This window comes from Glycine max, chromosome 10, assembly GCF_000004515.6.
Source record: "Glycine max cultivar Williams 82 chromosome 10, Glycine_max_v4.0, whole genome shotgun sequence".
NCBI classification, from domain to species: domain Eukaryota; kingdom Viridiplantae; phylum Streptophyta; class Magnoliopsida; order Fabales; family Fabaceae; genus Glycine; species Glycine max.
Window position 1 is genome coordinate 14,540,032 of NC_038246.2, and position 18,521 is coordinate 14,558,552.

General features: G+C 34.2%; 1 pseudogene; it reads right to left on the reverse strand.

Moving 5' to 3' along the window:
* Positions 1-3,851: 3,851 nt before the first annotated feature.
* LOC106794777 (kinesin-like protein KIN-14M) overlaps positions 3,852-18,521 on the reverse strand; it is a 17,966-nt pseudogene continuing 3,296 nt past the window's right edge.

An 18,521-nucleotide genomic window follows, 5' to 3' on the forward strand; every position in this document is an offset into this window, starting at 1 on the left:
AGCTATCAACAATAAAAGCTCAAAACAAAAAAAATCTGTCATGTTGCTCTTAGTTTAAGCAATTTAAATGTTTCTACTAATTAAGTTGATAGCAAAAGATTAGTTCCCAATTCAATATTTTTTTTTAACAAATCAATACAGTAACTTGTGTTTGCATTCTTTAGCAAGTGAAGAGAAATAAAAAAATCAGGATAAGGTTTAGAGGAGAAAGTTGATGGAATTTTTTTGTACCTTGTTAATGCTTCTGTCACCAATTTACGTAGAGGATATCAACTTATTTCATTCCTTGTCCATGGCGGTGCTCATGGTGGCATTACCATCGGTCTCGATTTATTGTTTTCTACTTGCGATGGCCAATGGTCACAAGAGCAAGAGAAAAATATTTAAAAGTTTAAAAACAGCTTAAAACTTCTAAAATATATGTCCAATTAAGATTTTTAAGCCAATTTGTTATGATTGTCGGTATAAGCCCCTTTTCTTGTAGTGTTACCACCGTAACATTTGATTAATTTTTAAAATCTATCACAATAAATTCACTACGTACCTATAAGAATTAAAAGAAATTATCAAGTATAATGTAGAAAAAGAAGAAAAAGATGGATTAAATTAGCTCCAATGTTATTCAATGTATTATACTAACATAATTAAATGTTATAATCATAATTTTTTAATGTAATTTATTTTATATATGTTTGAATTTTTCTTTTTCAAAATGATTTAAAGCTAAATTTCTTTAAATTTAAGTAAATAAAAAAATTGTGTCATACCATACATTTTGTTATACTAATAATAATTTTTTCAAATCTAACATTCTTATTTATACATTTGACTTTTGTTTTTCAATATGTTTTTAAAATATACATATTTACATTTTTAATTAAAAAAAAATTGGCTCATACCATAGATTTTATTATACTAATACATTTCTTCAAATCTAACTTTCTTAAGTATGTGTTTGACTTTTACTTTTTCAAAATAGCTTATTTATTGGGTCCCATATCTCATTTAATGTTTGTCTCTTGATATTGTAGTTTTCAAAAAAAAATCATCGATTTTAGGATAATTACTTGACAGTTAGTTGTTTTGCTTGCTGGATTTCGTTTGCATGGCTAGCGTTTTTGTGATTTTGGATTTCGAGTTTGAAATTTGGGTTTTCTTTGCCACGATCTTAGTTATTTTTTATTTCAGTGTGATTTGATCATTTTTTCCTTTTCCGTTTAGGTAATCATGATTGTTATATCAGTTTTTTGTTCCTCTTTTCTATTTGCCTCTCATTCTTGTGTATAAATCACATGAACTTGTAGGAATTAGGATTTAATGCTTGAATCTGAAATCACCTTTGTTGTCCATTATTGCTTGATGAAATGTCAATTTGATGTGTGCCTATTCGATGATGTCAATAGAAAATCTCTTCTAATGAATTTAAGAACAGATAATTGCACTAAAGAATTTTTAGAGAGAGAGTATGTATGTAAGAGAAATAGAGAAAGTTATGGATGGCTTTGAAATTGAGCTTTGGAAAGTTCTGATATTATGTAAACATTGATCATTTATAAATCAAATTGTTAATCTTGGAAAAGCATGAGTACATGGCATATGATTGTGGTTTGATCTGACAAGTGCCTTCTTGTTGTATGAAGTGCATAAAAAATGAGTGCTAATTGGTTTCATTTGATTAGACTGCTGGCAATACAGGTTAACTTTCTATTGCCCCATGAAATTGTTGTTGTTTACTTTATCAAATTACTTTTTATCATGCACAAGTGTGCATGCACATGCTGCTCTCAAAACCTATTTGTGATTGAACTTTTGATTTATCATTGTGATAGTCTAGCAAGCCAGTCAGGCTGAATTCCAGGTAGCATTGTAGACTCAGAAAGAAGTTGAGCCAATGTTCATTGGGTAGATACTGATGAATGAGAAGAGCTACACCACTACAAATAACATATCCAATTGACAAAAAGGAAAAAATATAAAGAAAAGGAATTGTAAAATAAAAATAATGGCAAAAGATATCATTAGAAGTCTAGAACTACATAGAAAAAAAAATCATGAAAACAAAAATATAGCACCAACTAAACTGTACAAGGGCAAAGTAGAGAGTTCTCCGTTATTAATTTTGAAGATCCTTTAAAGATTATTTCTTTCTTCTTTATGTTTGAATCCCTATCCGAACAGTTCTGCAAATGGGGCTAAGACATGCATCTATGTTATGAAAATAACTCCTACACACAAGTAGATAAAGCAACGTTTGCCACTTCAAAATGACACCCATTTAAAAGAAGGGAAAAGTGTCAATGAAAAAATAAAGGAACCAACACTACTAGAAAAATATGATTTGACGACGCACATTCTACGTCGGTGTTGAAGAACCCGTCGTAGTTGTCAACACGGTGGCATTTACGTAATTATATAATTTTTTTATGTGGCGCGTTTGTTGTACAACGACATTTGTCTATAACCCCGTCGTTGTAGTTTTGATGGAAGTCATCAAAGACGGTGCTTGTAGGTACACCGTCCTAGAAATAGTCACATACAAAGTCGGTGTCATTAAACACCGTCGTAAATTTTGTAGTTTATATAGTCTCGCGGTAAACACCCTCTCTTGTACACTCCAAAAACCTAGCGCCCCCGCTATTGCCTGAACTACTTCATCCCGCCGTGAACTCCGTCCCGTTATCATCCTGACGTTTTGTTTCCCACCGTGAAGTACCTGAAGCCGAAGTGGACCTGCTGCTCCCACCACCGCCACGTAGCCGAAGTCATGCCTTTTTGAGTGGCGTTGCCACCTTTCGAGTGTTCCTAAAGGTAAGGATGTCGAAGTTTTTGAGTTCTGTTTTGGTAATGGTTCAATATGTTATAGTATTAAGGGTTTTTGAGTTGTTCTTTGGTAATGCTTGAATATGTGATTATCGACTTGTTCACTTGCCCTGACAATGTCATCATTCAATATGCAAAAAGGATTTGAAGCAAAATAAGTGAAAATCGTGCCCTTTTGTGTTTAATTGTTAGTATTTGAATTGTTTGTGGTTGTACCTTTACATAAACTAAAAACTCTCTTTCCCAATTGGTATCCCATTTGATTTCCAAACATGCTCTAAGACGCTCATATTGAGAAAGTGATTTCCGAACATGCTGCAATCCCTTTCCACTCATTGTTCATGTTACTGTACTAGTGTTGTTCACACTTATCGTGGGGAAACTCTGCTCGGGAAAAATGTATTGTTATAACCATCCTTTGAAAAAAATAAATTGTGTGAAACAAGTTACTATAGTATACATCTATCAACTGCAGGCTGCTATTTGGAACTAAGTACGAAAAGGTCACTCATAGAAACTAAGTACAAAAAGGTGCGTATCTTCTGAATCTGAAATACAGTTTTGCATCTGTTTCTATTGGTTCCAGGCTGTTATTATATGGGCTCTCTTCAGACTTTTTCGTATTGTCATATTTCATACCAGTGTTTAGTTCAAATTGTCAACTCATAGAAATAATGTTATTTTGTTCTTCAACGCCTGCATAATATTAAAATTATGGTATGCAATTCCTAATAATAAAACCAATCTTCATATATTTTTAATTTTAAATAGATATTGTATTTTTATGATAGATGTGTCAACATAGATCCAGAATTCTGGATGTTGATTCTGTCATTGTTAACTGTGGCTTGTTAGCTATTGGAAATTTGGTTTTGTACTCATTTTATTAGATTCCAATAAGATTGTCTTAGTGAATGATAACTTTAATCTAGACCAAAAAAACTATTGGAAATTTGGAATAGGGAAAGAAAGCCATAGAGAATGGGCAACTTGAAAAATTGTGAAGAGTGTAAAATTTATTACCTCCTTAATTAGGACAGCATAGCATCACCTTCATATATAGCTAAAAGATGCAATAGTTTGTTACACCTTACAAGACAATAGAATAAACACTAGAGATTAGTTTGTTACACCTTACAAGACAATAGAATAAACACTAGAAATTAGTTACCTGTTATTTGCAGGTTGATTTAAAAGAAATGCAACCTCTTTAGCACTATGAACATCCACTATTGTGAGATCAGGAACTTGTGTATTTCCATTTGCGTCATGTTTGATTGTATATTGTTTTCCGGGAGTACCATTTTCCATGCGTGTTGTGGTAGATATCAGATCACGGATCCTTTCATTGTATATTTCCAACATTGACACCTGTAAATTTTGCAAGGAAAACCTTATCAGCAATTCTGTGTCATATTTATAATTTTATACACATTGCAATGGTGAAAAATTAAGAAGAAAAATACTCTGTTACCTACATTTCATATTTCCAGCCTTGAGGTTGTTGAGACTGCTTTGTTTGAAATATTTGCTCTAATGAACGAGGTATCAAGCCCTTCTCCTCTAGATGTCCAGGCCTTCCCATCATTGTATAGGTTTTCCCTGACCCTGTCTGGCCATAGGCAAAGATGCAAACCTGGAAAAGAAAAAACATCTCCATATTATTAGACATCAATGTATATAGTATATATATTGATTTACAAACATTCATGCTAGAAAGGCAACATCCAACACCAAATCTAACAGATAGACATGTGTCTCATAACACTGATATGTCAGAACCAAAGAATCAAAGGGCAAAGAAGGGCAAAAATACAATACAACATGAAAGTGAGTATAGAAAATAAAGGGTTTTAGAATTCTGCTTTTCCAAAGTTGACTAGTAATAGTGCATTAAATGGTTGATCCATATGTATATACGATTTTAAATGAATAATGCTTTAGAGATGGCAGAAGAACTTTGAAATTACCTTGTAACCATCAAGAGCACTTTGTACAAGCTGTGAAATTTCTACAAAAACTTCTTCTTGTGATGCCTCTGGTGTAAAAACTTTATCAAATGTAAAAGAATTTTTTGGCCTAAGAACAAAACAAGAGCAACATGAGTTGATATTTTTACAGCACAATCTAATTCAAGGAAAATGAAATAAGAATTGTTTAAAATACATGATCACAACAGATTTACCATTTTGGGCTAGGTCAATGGCTCGTCCAGAAGTTTCCATTGATGTTGGATAACTGAAAATCTTGCCTTCTGTGCTACAACTTTCATCAGCTAATAAAGGCCTCACTCGACAGAATACACGAATGTTCCCTTTTAACTCCTATTAATATGAAGATTATTAAGGTGTCAATTATTATTTTATTATTATTATCAACGTTTTGGTTCAGGGAATTACCAAAATGGTATTATGTAATTTTTTCCTCAGCCTCTCCTCTTCTATAAGTTTATATTCAGCATCTGCTAAGCGTCTTTGTTACTCATTCACAAATTTTTGTTGTCCTTTGTACTCTGTCCTTGTCTTGTATGCATATATATTAGACACCTAACAAGGAACAAAATCTATGAATAAGATAAATAATCATCATAATGTATATGTCAAGGACCAACTAAAGAATTAAGCAATTAGGTAAAATTTCACATTCTTTATCTAACAAATATATCAAATGGTTCTATACCTAGTAGTATACAACTATTAAAAAAAATTCTTGATTACCTGCAGCTTCTTCTCTGCAGTTGCTAGTTGCTCTTCCAATGCCTTTATCAGATTATCTTTCAAAGAACATTTTTCCTGGAGGAAGGAAGCTCATCCTCTCATGACTCCACAATAACAGAATGGTGTGATATTTAATTAAAATAAATAGGGTATACAAACCAACCTCCAGATCATTAGCTTTTAAGGTCAAGCTGTCCAATTCAGTGTAGGAGTGTTTCCTAGATTCTTTAACTTTCTCTAATTCAGAACTTAAAGTTTGTACTTGAGATAATTGCCGGTCTCGCTCATCTCTTTCTTGTTGCAACTCTCATCTAAGAGAGGAAACTTCTGTAGCCAGGACGTCCTTCTATTTTATAGCCTCCTCTTGAGAAGACTAATAAAAGAACCAAGGAAACTAGGTAATATACCAGCTGCATGATAAGTAAGAAATAAAAGAGAACAAAAAAGACAGCAAAACAAGTTCAATAACTAGGGTCATCGGAATTTTTTTGAAAGATTAAGATAGTTATCTTAAATCTAAAACCAAAAATTGCATGTGCCTAAAATTAAGATAAAACAATATAAAATAAAGTATTACAACAACTCTTAAAACTCTGAAATCAACTAAACTTGGCAGGATATTAGCACTTTCAGTTCTTTGATCCTTCTTAACAAGGATTCTTATGAGATCTTTAGGGCAGATATACCTTAAGATCATATAGTTTCCACTTTCCACTACTAAAAATAATGCAGAAAGACCAAAAGCATCAGGTCCTGTAGGAGTAACATCTTGTTACTCTCTGTTATTTTCACTAATATTCCAATTTCTTTAATATATGAAAAGTGTTATTAAATTCTTGCTTGTGTTTGTATGTTTATTAATAAAAGTTTTAAAATGATTTGGATAAAATGGTTTTTTTGAAATCAATCTTGGTTAAAACTAATTTTGAAGTGATGTATCATTTATGTTTTGTTAGTAGTAAAATTCAATATTTTATCCAACAATGCAAACATTGTCAAACATATTGCTTCAACTTAAAATCCAATTACTTTGTTCGAATCCTAGTACATAGTTGTCTTAAATACTTGAAGGGAGAGTTTTACTGTCAATAATGGTAATCTGAGTTGGAAATTAAAGATTGTCTCCAGTGGAAGATACATGTGATTAAGACAAAAAAACTTAAAATCCAATTATATATTCATATACAGCATGACATTAACTGGAATGACAAGCAAAATTTTACAAGACAGGCGTACTGGATGAATAAATGAAATTGTTGGTTGTGAAATAATGTTATTTTCAGTTATGCTGTATAATTTATCCCCTATAGGTTATTAAACTTTTCCCATTGTCATTTCTCAGGGTTTTTAAACATAGGACAACCAAGTGTTATTGCCATTGAGGATCCACAGGTTTTGTTGGAAGAACTGCCTTTTGCTTTTATAAAAATGAATATTTTCTTTCTATCAAAATAAATAAAGCAAGAAAGTGGATTGTATATGATGGATTATTCATGATTTTCCTCGTGCTTATGTTTGCATTTCTCAGTTATGAGCTTATTTCAATTTACTTGGGAGGAGTTTTTTTTTTTGTTATGGGTGGGGATAAAATAGGGGGTTTGATTGTTGCTGTTGTCAGTTTCTTTTAGTGGACTCTTGATTTTGTAGAGGATATTGAACAGTTATGTCGTATTCTGTAGCTTCTTTGAATCTCTTTTGCTTCTCTTTCCAAGCTGCAGGATATTTGATAATTTTCCTTTTAGTCATACTTGTTCTGTCAGTTGCATTCTTCCACAACCTTTCTCTCTTTATTTGGTCTTTCTGATTTTTCAAAAACAAAATATTTGGAGTCACTATTTCCAATTCCAAAGCCACTAGTCCCATGCTATTTTGGAGCAGTTACTGAATATTTTACCAAGGAATATATTAAAAGTGGAAATTGGAGATATTTGGGAACCAAAATTCTAGGAAAAAACTATTCATACTAGGGTAGTCTACGACAGATTATCTAATCTGGGGTTGAATAGTCTTGGAACTCTGTCTTCACTGGTTTCTTTAGTAAATGCCTTGCAATTTATTTTTTTATAATATGAAGTTGATTGACACAAATTATTTTGTACATATTAGGCAAATTTTTGTCATCGATGTGGTTGATTGACTAAAGTTTTATTATTTTTCTGGCTGAATCAGGCACCAAAGAATCACATTGGGAAGAACTCCTTTAATTATTTGCAGGTTTGTTTATTTTTTCTAGTAATTGATATTTATTATAATAGTTTTAAAAATGTTTTTCAAATTCCACAAATGACAAACATGTATCTATTTTTCCTTTTTATTCATGGCATGTAATTGTTCTTTTGAGCCCTCTACTATGATCTTTATTATGTCCTTTTGTCGCAATATCATACAATAACTAATGGAAATAGCTGACATGCGATTTTAAGGGGTTGCATAACATGTTATTTTCATGGTCTTCTAAATTGACCCTTTGTGACATATAGGATCAAAACGTATGATCCATTCAATTCTTTTTACTAAACTACTTGACCTTTTTTAATCTTTCCCGTCATAGTAAGCAAGTATTTTTACATGACTAACTTAGCAACATATGATATCACGTCATAATTGTGTGCCACATTAGTTTTTTTTTTTTTTCTGTTAGCATTAGATGATAATAACTAGGACTTGCTTCCAGCTTATTTATAACAGCTATTTTGTCTTTTCCTCATGTTGTTCCTCTAGAAACCTCTTTCCACACCACCGTGGAATTTTCCTGCTCCTGTTGCACAAAACACACACTATTTTTTTGGCTCAGCAAAAGTAGATATATATTATATATATAAAAGAGTACCAAAGGTACTATAGGTACAAGTATAGTTTAAACACATAGCAGGTTCAAAAGATGAAATTAACATTTAGCTATTATGGACCAGCTACACCCCATAACTTAAGTACATATATGCTGCACCTCTTGGAAGAGGTCTCAGCATGTACCCTCCCTTTCTAATTACACAAAGGCATCTGTCAAATTGGAAGACCACTGATTAAAATGTGTATACAAATCTTTCTCCATAGCTTTAAGCCAGGACCAGACTAGAAGAAGCGCTTCATCCATCAGCTTGCTTGCATTAAAAGTTTGGTTATCAAAGACCACCTTATTTCTATGTTGCCATATGGTCCTTGTGAGGGCTATCCACCAATAGCTCCATCTTATGTTCGTGTAGCATTCCTTCTGTTGTGCTGCATGTAATGATCTTCCTGTTCTTTCGGGAAAGCACCCACTAAATTAACCCATGAGAGTGACTACCACCACAAGGGGAGGACCTTACAACAATTGAAGAAAAGGTGTGATGCAACCTCCTCCGAATTGTTGCATAACGGGCACATTGGGTCACTTATCTCTACTTGTCTCCCTCTTAGATTCATCTTTGTTGGTAAGCGGTCTTTGATAAGCCGCCATGTAAATACCGCTGCCTTAGGTGGTATCTTAAGTTTCCACAAAATCACAAAAATCCCATCCTCTGTGTCCCCCCTTATTTCCTCTGCTTCTATTATAATTCACGCTTGTCCTTGTCCTTGTGTTGGTTCTTTCAACATAGGGTTTGCACTTTCTAATCAGAAGTAGCCAAGACCAGGTACAGAAAGTACCGTGTTAGTTCAAAAAAAAAAAACTTTCATCAATTATTATGAAGTTTATTCAGTAGAGTAGCCTTGTAGGTGAACTATGTGTCAGCATTTTGAAGTTTGATTCTCTTTTATATTGATTGAATAGTTGTGTGTAGAAACTAGAAAGGTCAGTTCAAAACTTCAAATATTCAAAATGAGTATCAGGCAGAAGCTGCAACAGATAGTGTTCTGGACCAGCCTAGATTTGGAACAAAATTTCGGTAATTTTTTAGTACTTAATCTCTTCTAGTTATCCTCTACTGTTTTTTTTTAGAAAAAAAATAAATCAAAGAGTAGAGTAAATTTCACTAATCATCTTAGGAATTTTGTGAAATTACACCAACTTTTCATATTTTTTTAACATTTTTAGCAACATTTGAGGAATTAGTGTAATATAGAAGAAGTGTTGGTCTAATGCTTTTTAAATAATTAAGAAAATTAGTATAAATGTAAAAAAAATGTATAATTTCACAAAAACTTGTGGTTAGAATTTTTTTTAAAGACATGTTAGAGTAATTTACTCTAATACTAATAACCATACATGATCAAAGTCTTATTTTAAAGGAAAAATAGTACATATATTCTAGGAAGCAATTTTGTTGCTTTTAGTTACTTTGGTTCTTTGATGTGAAAATGTTGGGGGAGATGTGTGTACTTAACACGCTTCCCACACTGTAAAAAACAAAGACTCCACTTAATCAGATGTGCACAATTTTACTAATATTACTTTATCGAATTTCCCTTGACTGGAGTACCACGGTAGTTATATTGTAACAAGTAGCTACGTCCTCTACCATTATCATGTACTATCATAGAAAGAAGAAGAACATTATCATTTAGAGAGTGCCTTTATTATTAAGATTCCACTCATGCCTTTCCTTTGACCAACAGAAGATGCGAAGAAGGAGTGTGCTTAAAAGAGTGTATTCCTGTCATTTCTTTTGGGAGAAAGATCAATTCAGTCATTTGCCAATAGACTTTTCTCCCATGACCTATACATGCACTACATAGTACATAGTCATACTCACATGCTTGTCCGCATGCCTCCACTCTAAACTGAAAACGTTGCAGACAATGGTAACTAATTGATGAATAATAGTAACATCCAAAAATCCAATTACATAGTTGGCTCCAAGCAGATAGCTAGAGCCAACAAATCATGACACTTAAAATTCTTTCTGCAAGTTTGCCTCCCCATAACCATTTTCATCTTGTCGGCAAGGTTTAGGTCTTATGAATGTTAACCTTTAATCTAGAAATACCTTCAAAACATCTAAACACAATTACATCCCCACAGAAACTTTATCATTAGCTTATCACTGAAATCACTCATCTGCAACCCAAAACCATAAATTAACTTCCCAATCTCTGCTGCCCTGTCACATAAGCCTACTCAACCCCAACCACTACCAGGTAGAGGTAAAGGAGCTTAAGAAAAAAGATAATAATTCAAGTGTACTAGCTAGAACTTCAAATATTTGAAGCTTCGCTACCTCTCATTATGTGTCTCTCTTAGTAGAACTTAATGAGAATTCCCCATGTTCCCTTCCTTTCGTTCATATTTTGCTACTTCTTCTTGATACACCACAGTGTTTACTACACTGGGGTTTTAGCCCAAATTGTTGAGGATCAACAACAATCATTGCTCAAACTGAAGTTGATTAACATGTTTTCACAACTTTTAGACAACAAAACAGAAGTAATCCAATGCAAAAATCAAGCAACTTTATTTAATAAGGACAACCAGCCAAAAAGATGGGAACATAGAAACAATTAATACACGTGTTGTCATACCCTAATTTCATCCGGGGACCATCTGTTTGTTGGGATGCGACCTTCGCTTGATCACTTTGAGGTACTTGATGCCCATCGTGAGGCAATCCGTGAAGTTCCGCAACATGTCGGGAGTTGAAAGAACATTATTGCGCAATCCGTAAAGTTCCGTAACATTCCAGAAGCCGAAGAGGGGATGGTTGCGTAATCCGTAAAGTTTCGTGACATTACGAAAAGAAAACAAGTATCGTTATGTAATTCGTGAGGTTCCGTAACGTTACGGAAAAAGAATCAGCAAAAAAGGGCAAAGGGGGTGTATTTAGTAAAATGGGGGTGCAAATAGTAATTTTCAAATTTGGGCCCTTCTAGAGGTTTCTGGGCATTTTCTTGCTTAAGGTGGAAGCACCCTAGCTCCCCTAGGCTAGCTGAGCTCACCTGGGCGAGCTAGGTGGCAACCACCTCCCCTGTGTTGTTGAAAAATGGGCTTCCGGGACACCCGTAATGCTTTCGTAAAATTCCCATAACCCTAAATAAGCATATTTCACTTAATATGGGTGAGAAGGAAGAGAAAAAAGAAAAAAAAATCAAGTCCTATAGGCTTCCGTAACTTTTCCGTAAATTACGAAAGAAGGGGGGTGAACATATCTAAATAGGGGGTGCGAATAACAATTTTGAAATTTTTAAGTGGGTCTACCAAAGTATTTTTCGAAGCTGGATTGCTTCTGAAGGAAGCAACCCAGCTCGCCTGGGCGAGCTGGGCAGCAACCTCCTCCCCTTTTTCCTATAAATAGTCTGAAGGGGGTTGTTTTAAGGATCCCTTAGCCCCCTAGCTATGTATTTCAGCTGTTTTTGGTGGAAAAAATTGTTTTCGTGAAGAAAATCCAAGCTGAGATGCTTCCGTAACGCTTCCGAGATGTTTCCGTGAGCGAATTCGTGAAGGTTTTCTGTTGTTCTTCACCGTTCTTCATCCGTTCTTCATTCGTTTTTCGTTCTTCAACGGGTAAGTTTTTGAATCCTAGACTTTCAATTCATTTCTTGTTTTTTTGGCTTTCATCTTTATTTCGTTCATTTTCGATTTTCTTTACTTTCGTCTTTATCGCGCTTTTACCATTTATTTAAGTCGTTTTCTCACCTAATAAATGATAAAATGAAATTCAACCTATCATTTGTGTTGTAATATCATTTAATCACTTTTAAAACAAAATCTAACCGATCGTTCACGCTGTAACCTCAGTTTAACTAAAAAAAAGCAAAATAAATAATAAAATAATCAAAATATCTTGAAAAATAAAAATAAAATAATTAAAAAAAAAGCAATTGGACGTTTTTCTTTGGAGGTTTCCTTAGATCAGTTGACTAATAACCAAAATAAAATTATATATATATATATATATATATATATATATATATATATATATATATATATATATATATATATAATCTCTAAATAACATTTAAATAAAAATTGATCCATAATTTCCTATCTCTTTATTTTTATATTAGCATGTTTATTTAATTTGATATTTATTTATTTATTCTAGATGTTTCTTTACTTTCTTAAGTATTATTTTCAATTAAACTTATTTAATAAATAAATATTTTTAATTCAATGTAGTCTATATCATACTTTCTGCTTACAATAATTTTAATATATTTTATTTACTATAGTAATTTTAATTTACTAACAATTATATTTTAATAATATTTTTTAGATGAGTATTCAATCAACTCAACTTCAAGTACAAGGATCAATATCAATCTAGACAATCCTGATTTTGTAAAGTTCAAATAGAGTAAAATGAACTTCCTTCTTTTATTTTATTTTATTACACATTTTGTAACATTCAACAAACAAAATTGTTAGTTTATTCTAATTCTTTGATTGATGTAGCTAAAAAATTATAAATTTCATATTAAATAACTACTTTGTAGAAAAAATGGAGCAACATTAAATAAAAGAACTATCTTCTCCAAATTCTACCAACATTGATCTTGACAAGAGAATGTCAAAAAATAGAAGATCTTTGCAAGATATAATGTCCATGAGATGGGTATCAAAATCACATGTATGCAACCCTATCATGACCTTCATGTTCATAATATTCAATAATACTTTATTTTTTCTTAGTTTTAACATATATAAAATAACAGGATAATGTGTTCACAATTCATGCAACAATCAATGAGATCGATGGTTCGGTTGAATTTTGAATTATGTTGCATGTGAGAGATGGTAAAAGAAAGTTACAAAAGAGGGAAATCAATACACTTGCAGAGAATGCAGACAATCATCCAAGTACCCAACAAGGTTTAATGTTTTGTATATAATGAATTATTTTTTATAACATAATTAAATAAATATTAAAAACTTTGAAATCTTGTTTGGTTCAAGATAAAATTGAAAGTATATGATGACACCAACGTAGCAACATTCACAATTTTCGATTGACATGTGTAACAAATTCTAAACACAAAAGCATTTGAACTCCTTCACACCCGAAATGAAAATAAGGCTAACATACCCCATATTAAATACCTTTTACAAAGGCACTTTCATCCACAAATTAATATTTTTATGAAAAAAGGAGCCCACTTCAACACAACAAATATCATCGGATGAGTCAGGTGAAGAACTAATTATAAGTTAAAGCCTAATGTTATTTTTGACGCAACATTGGTTTGTTTTTGCATATTTTACCTTTTCTGGTTTATTTCTTACTTTACAACATCGGTTTTTTTTAACATCAATTTTTTTATAACCGATGCTAAAATTAATATTTTTAACCTTGATTCAAAACCGATGTTAAATGTCCAAAATAAATGATGTTAAAAGCATTTTTTCTAGTAGTGTGTATTGACATTATTGTTTTCATTATTTTAAACATTTCTTTTATCTGATACTAATTATTCAATTATTTTGGGCTAAATTTGAATTGCCTAAAAACTATGTGGACTAGTTATGTTTTTCAATTTTTAAGTTTGGGGTAATTTAAAAAACAAACAAGATATTAAAATAAAATTGCAAGAAAACAACATTGGTTTTTAGAAAAATCAATGTTGGGAATGTAAGACAACATCGGTTCTTCTAGAAACAAATGTTGTTGAGCAGAAAACAACGTCGATTTTAAAAGTCATTAATAATTAACCGATTTTACACTACTAGAAAATACACTTTCAACATCGGTTATTTAGAACATTCTACATCGGTTCTAAAATCGATGTTAAAAGTGACGATGTTGAATGTATGAATGTTAACATCGGTTTTGGAGAACCGATGTTATCATACATATGACAACATCGGTTCTCCAAATACCCGATGTTAAACACAATGAACAACAGCAAAAAAAGTGTAGGCATGATGAACGTTGACATCGGTTTTCCAGTAAAACCGATGTAAATATGTTAGTTTAACATCGATTTTCTAGAAAAATCGATGTTAATATATGCCCTTAACATCGGTTTTGCTAGAAAACCGATGTCAACGTTGATGATGCATACACTTATTTGGTGTAGTTCTTTGTGTATAACATCGGTTAATTATAAATAACCGATGTTAATATTCAAATATTCACATCGGTTATTGATAATTAACCGATGTTAATGTACACTAGTTAACATCGGTTTTCTACAGATAACCGATGTTAAATTACAAACACTGACATCGGTTATACATAAAAAACTGATGTTAATATACAAACGTTAACATCGGTTTTCTATTATAACCGATGTTGGTTATGATATTAACATCGGTTTTTGTTAATAACCGATGTTGTTTTCAAATATTTTTTTTATATATACTTTCTGTTTTTACAGTAAACCCAAAATTGTACCTGTCAAATGCAATTTCAGAAGACCCAATTCACAGCAAATAAACATTTTATTATGCTTTCAAGCAGTTTTAATGATAATAAACATCAAATAATTGATTTATATATTATAAAGAACTATCAACAAATGAATTGAATGTTCATGTTACATAGAAAATGTAAAAAATGTCAAAAATGTTAAAAAATGTCCCTAAATCCTAGGCCTGATCTCTAATTCGGAGATAAAACTGTGCCCACTGGATCCGCAATGCTTTTAATCTCTCAGGCTCCAATGGTCTAGGGTCGTTAAAATATTGCATGATTAAATAAATCATATTAAGTTAATAATGTAATACAAATTATAAATAAATCGATTTTCTTTGAAATAAACTTACCGCTTCCCAATTATTTGTAAAAGTTCCTAAAATGATGGTGGACATCCAGTGGATGACATAGTAGCCGCACTCAGTAGTTCCTTTTTGTCTATTACACTAAATACATAATGAAATTTGGATATTAATTAAACAACTAGTGTACAGACACATAAAGAAATATATATAAGTAGAAGTTTTATGTAAATGACGTACCTTGACGACAATTCACCTAGCAGGAGCCTTTGATTTAGGCTGTGGAGCATCATCAAGACCCTTGATAGCACTGTTCCATATGAGTAACAATTAAAAACTGGTGTTGTACGTTGAGGTATTACAATGCAAATGTATTGAAAACAACACTAACCTATTAATAATCCCCTTAAGGTAGTTGTCTGGCCTGTTATGCAATGAACAAAACCAGACAACTAAGTGTTCCTTGGGCAGGATGACCACCATCTGCCAGTGTCCGCTGCAGTGGAACCTAAAATGGGTTAGTACATTAGTAATCATTAATTAAATTTTGTTATTTTGTGACTTACCCATTTAGGTAGGCTCCAAGATACACATCGCGCTGTGAACTCTGCATCCAACTCTTTATGTAACTTTCAGATTCAAACTGCGATTGCCCAGACCTCTGAATGGACTGAGGCTCGAGGAATCCATAGATATCAGAATTTCCCGCTCGCATACATGTTTCAGTGAGATGCCTGTTTATGTTAAGTCAAAGTTAAATATTTATGAATTGAAAGCCATAACTTAGGTAAATAAAAGCCTTTTATATAAAGACTTACATAATCCACAACTGTAACACTGATATGCTGAGACATTGACCACCGTGTGCGATTTTGGAGAGGTCTTCGTGCTTTATGTACAGGGGGAAATTTGGATTAATGACCCCGAACACGGTGGCATCCCATCTAACCTGATAAGGCCTCAAGAAAAGCTCTAGGATGGTCAATGTCATCAGATAAAGCAGATCATCGACCTCCGGATCGGGCTTCGGAGGTGGTTTTGGCGGAGACACAGCTACCTATTCATGAAACAAAGTTAAATAGCCTAATTTGAAAAGAAGAAACATATAGTAAGGACAATAAGTACCTGCTGTGATAAATACTTGACCAGATGTGTCGGCCAAGCAAGGAAGGTGTGAAGTGTCTGCCCCACTAAGGAAACCTCATCAGTGGGTACAGGAACTGGAGCATCTGCATCTCTAACCTCCTCCACACTCACCTTTACTTGGCCAGGCAACAAAGGAGTGTTATGAACAACAGTGGATCCCTCATAAACTCTCCCGATGGCAACCAGGCGTGTAGGATCTGCTTCTATGTACAAGCCGCACCTGTCAGAGTCATCGGTCTCAGGATCGTTTCCTGAGGGATCAACACAACTCCCCTTTGTGCTCACTCGAGGACCGGAGGGACCAGGACCAACCACAGGCTCAGGAGGCACTGCAACTCCCTGAGATTGCATCTGCGACTGAAGGTGGCTGAAGGATGCCATGACCTGCCTCGTCACTTTCTCTGTGATGGACTCCTCTAGCTGGTCCCTGATCTGCTGGGTCAGCTGCTGTAATTCGTCAGGAGGCAAGGAGGAAGCGCTGCGGGACGTCCGTGGAGCCGATCGAAAGTATTTCTTGATGGTGACACCGGCTCCAGCAGCACGGACACGTCCAGGGTGCTCTGGACGTCCAATAGCAGCGGCCAGAACATCCTGACGTCCATGGGGGACGAACGATCCCTGTGTGGCCTGCTCCTCAAACGAATCCTGCGCAAAAAACACACAGTGGTACATGGCATTCTCAAAATATTCAAACATAATTGTAATGGTTAGTTGAACATGAATACAATCTTCTCAGCGATTTCCTTTGCGGCCTCAGTCGTCATCTCCCTTGTCTTCTTCGTGCGGGCCATCTTCCACTTCACGTAGCGTCTGACCGGGGATGGAGGGTCGATGACGCCATCAACGCTTCCTGACTGTGCAGCTTCCTGCATCTTCTTCTTGGTTTTCTCAGCCAGGAGCTTCTGCTCCAAATAAGCATAACCCCCACGAGACAAAACGTGGGGGGCAGTATTGTGCTTCTGGATGGCCTGTGCCTTCATGCGCACATCCTGAAAAAATTAAACAATAATGTTTGAAATGGTTAGAATGAAGTATAACAACATCATGTTTAATATGAAAAACAACTTAAATGGCAAAGGAACATACCTCCCAAGAAGGGTCTCTGCGAGTCTGGCAAAACTGGGCCCACTTTTCCTTGCTGATGCCGTATTTGTCACAGACAGTGTCCTCGACACCGTCCTGATCGGCTGCAAGGGCCCATTTCCTCGTGAGGTCTGATTTAAACTGCCTCCATCTCTCCCCCATGGTCTGTAGTAACTTCCTTTTCGTCCTACTGTCAGAAGCCTCTGGGATATCAAATTCCGCTTGACAACATGAAACAAAGTTTATTTGTTACAATAATGAAATTTTTTGGCTATTAATTACACATAATCAAATAAGAAAAGAGAAATACCTGAATATCCTCCCAAATCAGGTCCTTCTGAGCAGTAGGGACCTCCTTCCAGTTCTCGTAGGTGATGTCCACCTTATCACGTGCCACAATCCCCAAATATGTTCTTAATTTCTTCTTGTGGGGACCGTCGGCCTTCCCTGTAGCAGGATCAACATGCACCACTGGTCTCTCAACACCAGGTGGTCTAGTGGACAACGATCGTAGGCGTGAGGCTTTGTGTGTCCGCTTCACGGCAGACGTCGAAGCCGATGCATTCGAAGTAGGAGGAGGAGGAGGAGGAGAAGGAAGAGAAGGAGGAGGAGGAGGAGGAGAAGGAGGAGGAGCAGTAGTGGAGGCAGGTGGAGAACCCATGATCTTTTATACAATAACATACAAAATTGGATTAATGAAAAGAGGATTAGTGATAAGTTTTTTTTGGAAGGCAAAAGTATAAGATTATTAAACAAAACCCCACCACATAAGGAGACAAGACAAATTAACCAAAGGACTCTGAAAGATACCTTGTGCTTTTTAATTGTGATTTCATCCATGTTTTCTTTGATATTGATTTTCTTAGGACTTCATCCATGTTTTGACAGCATTTGATTTTCTTTTTTGCAGAAAAGAAAGAGGGGAATGAGCAACAATTTGAAGGTTGTACATTCAGGAACTAAAGAATTCAAAATAGCTAGTAATAAGAGGGATTTTTTTTTGGGATTTTCTGAGCACCAAGAGCAGCTACGCAAGAAGCTTGCACTTGAGGAGGGAAGGATATTTGCAGCTAATGAACAACTTTCTAAACTATTTGTCCTTCAGATTTTACTGTTTTTTTTTCTTATATGTAATATCAATAATATATGGGTATCGCATAAGGGACATGTCATTTTTACCCCTC